At 37.6% G+C, this 6,627-nt stretch overlaps 1 protein-coding gene across 1 annotated transcript in view; it reads left to right on the top strand.

Annotated features, from left to right (window-relative positions):
- Positions 1-6,627, top strand: part of SPTLC2 (serine palmitoyltransferase long chain base subunit 2) — an 80,777-nt gene that overhangs the window by 10,568 nt on the left and 63,582 nt on the right. The window lies entirely within an intron of this gene.

Here is a 6,627-nt window from a genome sequence, read left to right as displayed (position 1 = left end):
CAAGAAAAGACTGATTCAGCACAACTTCTTTTAAGGAACTACAGAATATAGCACTGAAAATAAATAGGGTTTATTTAATGGGAAAGGCATGATAACAGTCCTTTGATTGCCAAATAATAATGGGTGGTTCATATTGGACATTACTTTTTTTTTTTATAATGTTTCAGTCTGTCTACCAGATTAGGCAAATTCTGTGGGGATGGGGCAGGTTTTGTCATCCTACTGTCACATTCAAGCAGGAATGTGTTTATTTTCTTAAAAAAAAAAAAAAATGCCTAAGTGGTTTTGTATTCATATCAGAAATGTATGCATCTGTTTCCCAATAATCACTTCCTCATTATTGCGTCATTAGATAGTTACTTTGTGTTCTTTCATGGGATTTGTGAAACCTCTGCTTAGGATCATTCCATCCATCAGTTTACAGTGAAATCAAAACTTAACTCTTTTTCTTTTCTGAAACTGAAGAAATAGAAAGTAACATATGACCCAGGACTTTCTTTTGCTATAAACATCATTAGGACAGTCGGCAAAATCTAAATAAAAGTCTTCAGGCTAGTTATTAGTATTCTGTCAATTTCCTGATTTCGATCATTGTTCTGTAATTGTATTAGAGAATGTTTTTATTTTTAAGACATACACACTGAAGAATTAAAAGGTAAAGGTACATGATGACTGCAACTGACTCACAGATGGTTCATGAAAAAAATTCTCCATCTTTCTCTTTAGATATATGCATATACATCCACACATGTTATTTTTTTCCTGAACCAGTATGTTGAGAGTATGTTGTATGCATTACGTCCCTTTACTTCTGTCTTAGTTCGAGCTGCTGTAACAAAATACCATAGATTGGGTGGCTTAAACAACAGACATTTGTTTTTTATAGATTTGGAGGCCAGAAAGTCCAAGATCTAGGTGCTGGCAGATTCAGTTCTTGGTGCGGGTCCTCTTCCTGGCTTGTAGACAGCCTCTCTCTAATACTGTGCTCACATGACCTTTCCTCAGTGCAGATCTCTGCCTTCTCTTTTTAAAAGAGTACTAATGATATCATGAGGGTCCCATCTCATGACCTAATCAAAACCTAATTACCTCCCAAAGGCCCCACCTTCAGATACTGTCACACTGGAGCGTTAAGGCTTCAGCATATGAATTTGGTCGGGGGAAGGGGAACACAAACATTCATCCTATAACATTCTGTCCATGAGTTCTCAAAAATCATGTCTTTCCTGCATGCAGAATATTCATTCCATCCCAACAGCTCCCAGTCTTAACTCATTCCAGCATCAACTGTGAAATCTAAAGTCCAGAGTCTTATATAAATATCAGCAAAATCTGATATGAGTGAGATGCAAGATAATTTCATCGTGAGACAGAATTCCTCTCCAGCTGTGAACCTATGAAAACATATAAGGTATGCACTTTCAAAATACCATGATAGGACAGGCAGAGGATAGACATTTTCATTCCAAAAGGGAGAGATCAGAAGAAAGAAAGGGTCACAGATCTCAGTCAAGTTCAAAGTTTAGCAAGGCAAATTCATGAGATCTTAAGGTTCAAGAGTAATGCTCTTTGTTTCTGTGCTCTGCCCTCTGGATCCATTGGGTTGTGTGCCCTCCCCTCACCTCCCCACCCCTCTACCCCCATTCTCCACGCTGCTACTCTGAGGCTCTGAACTGTTGAATTCAAGGCAAGTTCCCCCTTTGAAATCTAGTAGAGAACCCTGATGATCTCTGGATCACTTTTGGAGTCATTCTTTCCTCGTCTTGAAAATAGTGCACTTTCACAGCCAAAATAGTTGTGGTCCAAGAATTCCTAGCAACCCCTTACCTTTAGCTAGCTCATGGTTTTAAGCATCAGACCATTCCACATGGCTTGTTTTGAAACATATAGCAGTTTCTGCTCTCTTCTACCCCTTTTCTCCATCTGCAGAGGCATCTGCCTTCTATTTTAGCAGATTCTTTTGGAGTTTACCTTCACATTTCCAACTGACATGGTCGTATTACTGCTTCTTGACTTTTCAATATTGGACACTACTTACTGACTTAACCACTATTAGAAGGTTTTCACTCCTTCTAGGGGAGGATTCTTTTTGGAAAGACTATGGTAAGGACTTTAGTGTGACTGGAAGGATAATTGGAGTGTGGGGAGGGTCTTGGTGGCAGGGAGACCTGATGGGAAGGATGTTGCAATAGTCCACCTAAGGAAGAGGCAGTAAGGTTCGTTTGTTCGTTTTTTTTTATTTTATTTTTTATTTTTTTCTTTTTGACCCCTTTTACCCCATATACCTCTTTCTTCTCCTTTTCCCCTACCCTCTGGTAACCACTAATCTATTTGTTTGTTTGTTTTTAATCGAGGGACAACATACATTTGGTTAAGTGCATAAAGTTTGCTAGGTGAACAGCTCCATGACTTTTTACCTGTGTGTGTACTGTGTCTCTAATAGCTCTCTCAAGATGTAGAACATTTCCAGCCTTCTTAAAATTCCCTGGTGCCCCACAAGGAGATCTTGAACTAAGGCATGAAAATTCACTAGTAGGTCTAGACGGAAGCCAGAAAATAAGGTGGAGCGAAAGATGACTTCAACCTTGGAAGACTGGGTAGACTGCATGGTAATTTTGTCAACCAAGTAGATAATATAGGAGGATCAGGCGCTAATTGAGGGAGGAGTTAGGATGGTGAGATGAGTTCAGATTTAGATTTGTTGAGTTCGGGATGTCTAAGTGGAGCTATGTAGAAGGCGGGTGGAAATGTAAATTTGGAGTTCTGGAAAAAAATTAGGGACCGAAATGTAGATTTGTGCGTAGTCATCAGCATGTCAAGTCCATTTGAGATCTAACAGGTAGATGAGACTTCTCTGGAGAGGCTGTAGACTGAGATGATCTGAAGCTATGATAAGAGGCGTGTGTTGCTTTTATTAACTTTGTTTTAGTCTAAATAGTGAATCTGAGAAAATTTGGCTTAAATACTTAGAAAATAAAACAATAAACAAAAATTCAATAATATATAACTTTTTGTTAAAAATGAAACCTAAATTGGTCGGAGGGCTCTAAGTAGGAAGTGTGCGTCCTCCACCCATTTCACTCCCCACTCCAGTTTCTTTTGGCTCTTTCTAGACAATTTTAGTGCATATAACGTTTATGGTTTTATCTTTTTTTCTTTAAATATTTCTTTCGGCGGGGAGGGGTCACCACACTTCTACGGAATCGTAGGTCTTTTACATTGTTACACGCATCGTGCCGTGAACGCACAGGAATGGGTTCCCGCAGCACAGGCCCCTCTCCATCGGCTCTCAGCGGTGAGCTGCTCTGGGGGGGGCGGGCCAGCGCCCCAGTGGAACCCGGGCACTTCCTCTCTTCTTTTTTTGATCATTTTCCTACACACGTTTCAGGAAGCTGTCTCGGCTTAATGTGCTTAATGTGCTCAGTATGTACATTAATTCTCTTGGCAAGAACCTTGCCCTTAACCTGTTTACAATACCAACCGCATGCGGGTAACGCTGTAGGCAGTTCAGCTTTGCCATGGGAACAGTGGTGGGGCTTTCCTTTTAAACAGTGCCCATCCCCTAGATGTCTGCGACATCACCTTTCTTGTAGTTTCTCACGCATGCGGCCAAAGGAACAACTCCACGTTTTCTGAAAGGCCTGGAGAACACAGAGCGGGAGCTTCTACCCTCCCCTTCGTGTTGGTCATTTTGGCGAATTACTGGAAGATGACGGTTCTGGCCTATAGGAAGGCTGTGGATTTATATACTGTCCCATTATTGCTTTGGTCAGGAGTGCCTTTTCAGCTCCTTATAACAATATGGTTGATAGCCTACAGGCATGTAAACAAAATGGTTTTTTAGTTTGAGTTTTTGGTCTTTTCCTCTAATGTGTTTTATGGTAATGTATTTATATAGTCTTGACTGAAAAAAATTTCCTTTGCCTTTTTTTCTTTTGCATTTTCTTGAAAAATAATATTATTGTTCAAGTAAGCGCTTCTTGGTATTCCTTGGAGTTCTTAAATTTCCTACTAACAGAGTCACACCCTTGTCTGCTTAATGTGAACAGGCTGATTTTTTTTAACCTGGAGGGAGTGATATGCTTATATTTTTCTTGATTGCTTTGTTGACAGTGTAGTTCTCAAGTTAGAATGAATGAAAGGCCTCTTAAGAGCCTTCTTGAATGGAGAATCCAGAATTTGAAATACAATGTATGAGTTTATAGCCCATGTTTTGTTGAGAGTGAACTTGATCTCTAGTCCAGTTGAAACTAAAAGATATCAGATCTGGGTTCTAAAAATGTCCTAATATTAATTGTATGATCACTACAACTTACTTAACCCCTCTTATGACAGGGTACTTTTTGTTGAAAGAGCAAAGAGCATAATGTGAGTTTTCATTAATTCAACAAATATTTATTGAGCTCCTATAAGATGCCACTTTCTGTAATACTAATAGTAATAAAGAGAAACATTATTGAGTACTTACTATGTGTTAGCACTTAATAAATACTATCCTGAGTGCTAGATGTGCAATGATGAATAAAATAAGCCTGGTGCTTTCCCTTATGAAGTATTATACAAGCATATGATGGTAATACTATTATTTTTATTTGAATCATGTTGGAAAATTTAGCATCAGTACCTGAAGAACAAGTAATTTTGTTCTGAGTTCTAAGACTTTTTCACCTGTCAGAGGTTTGCATATCAGTTGGCCTTTCCATTCTGACCCTGCAGAGCGACCTATGTTTTTTACCAGAGTTCCATCCAACCAGCCCCATGAGTGAAACTCAAAGGGCAGACTCAGCAGGCACCAGACAGATCTACCTAGTATATAGAAACAAACACAGGGAGATAGCCAAAAGGAAGAGACAAAGAAACGTGTCCCAAATGAAAGAACAGGACAAAATTATAGAAAAAGAACTATTAACAAAATGGAGGCAAGCATTTTACCAGATACAAAGTTCAAAACACTGGTTATAACGATGCCAAATGAACTTAGTGGCAGACTGGATTAACCCAGTGAAAACTTACACAAAGAGAGAGAAACCATAAAAAAGAACCGGTCAGAAATGAAGAATACAATAATAAATGAAGAATACATTAGATGGAATTAACATCAGATTATCTGAAGCAAAGAGTGAGCTATGTTTTTGACTGAGGCCATATTTGGAAACTTTCTTCGTGGTTAAATCTCAGTTCCTTTAAAATGCATTTAATTTTAAATGCAGCTGTGATAGAATTGCTTCGTATTTCAAAGCAAACTAATGATTTAACTTTCTAGCAGTCCAACCAACTGTAAGCATTTACTTGGTCCTGCTGGTTTGGGTGTGTCTCAAATCCAGGCAGATATCTTTTAAACAGATCCCACCCACGTCATTCCTGACAAATAAATCAGCCACACATTTTAGACTTAGGAGGTCTTAAAATTGCCTCACTTCTTTTATGTTCAATTGTGAGAAAATAGTGTAAACAATTTCAGAGTTAAGGAGAGTTGAGTACTGGTATTAAACACAGTGTTCTTGTGGCAAAATATTTTTTAGAAAGAAAAGTAGAAATATTTTTTAGGTATCGTTTTTTAAAGAGATGATTAGAATGTTATTTTTCTTGTGTTTTAAGTGCTTTTTATTTTGTCTAGCTTAATAGCTTATTTATGTGTTACATTCGTTTTTAAATAATTTTCTGTCTTCATATATTGGCTCTTTTCTAGCTATTCTCTTTTAAGCATATTACAACTTTACTCCTGCATAAAAGTTTAAATATTAAATATTGTCGGAGACCTCCACCCCTTTGGAGAAGAGACTGATGAAGAACTAAATCAGTTGTACGAATAGTTCTTAGAAGTTCTTTAGGCCATCAAATTGAGTCACTACCAACAGATTCCATGTATCATGCTTACGTGAATGTCTTCCCTTTTTCAAATACAGCTATTTCTGTCCAAACTGTTCTAACTTGCAGCATTCAAGTAGTTTTCCCAAACAGACATTACCAGGACTTTACCAGTAATCTAAAACTTATTTAGCCCTTGGGTATATATATTACTTTCTATAGTTATGTAAATTTTTATTAATTTGTTCTTATTAGTTTACATGATGTCTTTGATCAAGTTGCCTTAGAAGGCGAGAAAGACTTATTTTTTTGGATAACTCTAATACAGTGCTCAGTTGAAAAATATGGTAAATTTTGATCAACCATCTCTTCACTGCAGTCAGTTGTTTCAAATAAGATTAAAATTAACACGAACTGCTCTAGTGGATTTTTTCTGTAAAACAAGATTCCCATTAAAATTGGCCAAAAAGTAAAAAGCTTTATGAGATCAGAAGTACAATAGCTTTGTATTTGTTAAAATTCAAGTATCCCAAAGGATGAAACCAGGGAAAATCTTCCAGTGTTTGAATGGATACTTAGAGGAAGAGGCAGAACAATTTCGTGACAGTTACTGATCACTCTAATGGTTTTTCCCCGTGTATTGGATTTCACTTTCTTTCTACTTTTAAACAGTGCTGGACCACTCTTATGTAAGTTTTTTACTCTTATGCATAATTTGTTTGTGTTACTACTGACAAGAAAGGCTAGTATGAACCACGGGTTTACACAGGGGCCTAATGCCGATATTTGGAATACAATGGCTGAGAGGGTTTAAGAACA

Source organism: Pteropus alecto, unplaced genomic scaffold (genome assembly GCF_000325575.1).
Source record: "Pteropus alecto unplaced genomic scaffold, ASM32557v1 scaffold8, whole genome shotgun sequence".
Taxonomy (NCBI): domain Eukaryota; kingdom Metazoa; phylum Chordata; class Mammalia; order Chiroptera; family Pteropodidae; genus Pteropus; species Pteropus alecto.
The sequence above is the reverse complement of the archived record's forward strand: the minus strand, read 5'-3'. Positions and strand labels throughout refer to the sequence as shown.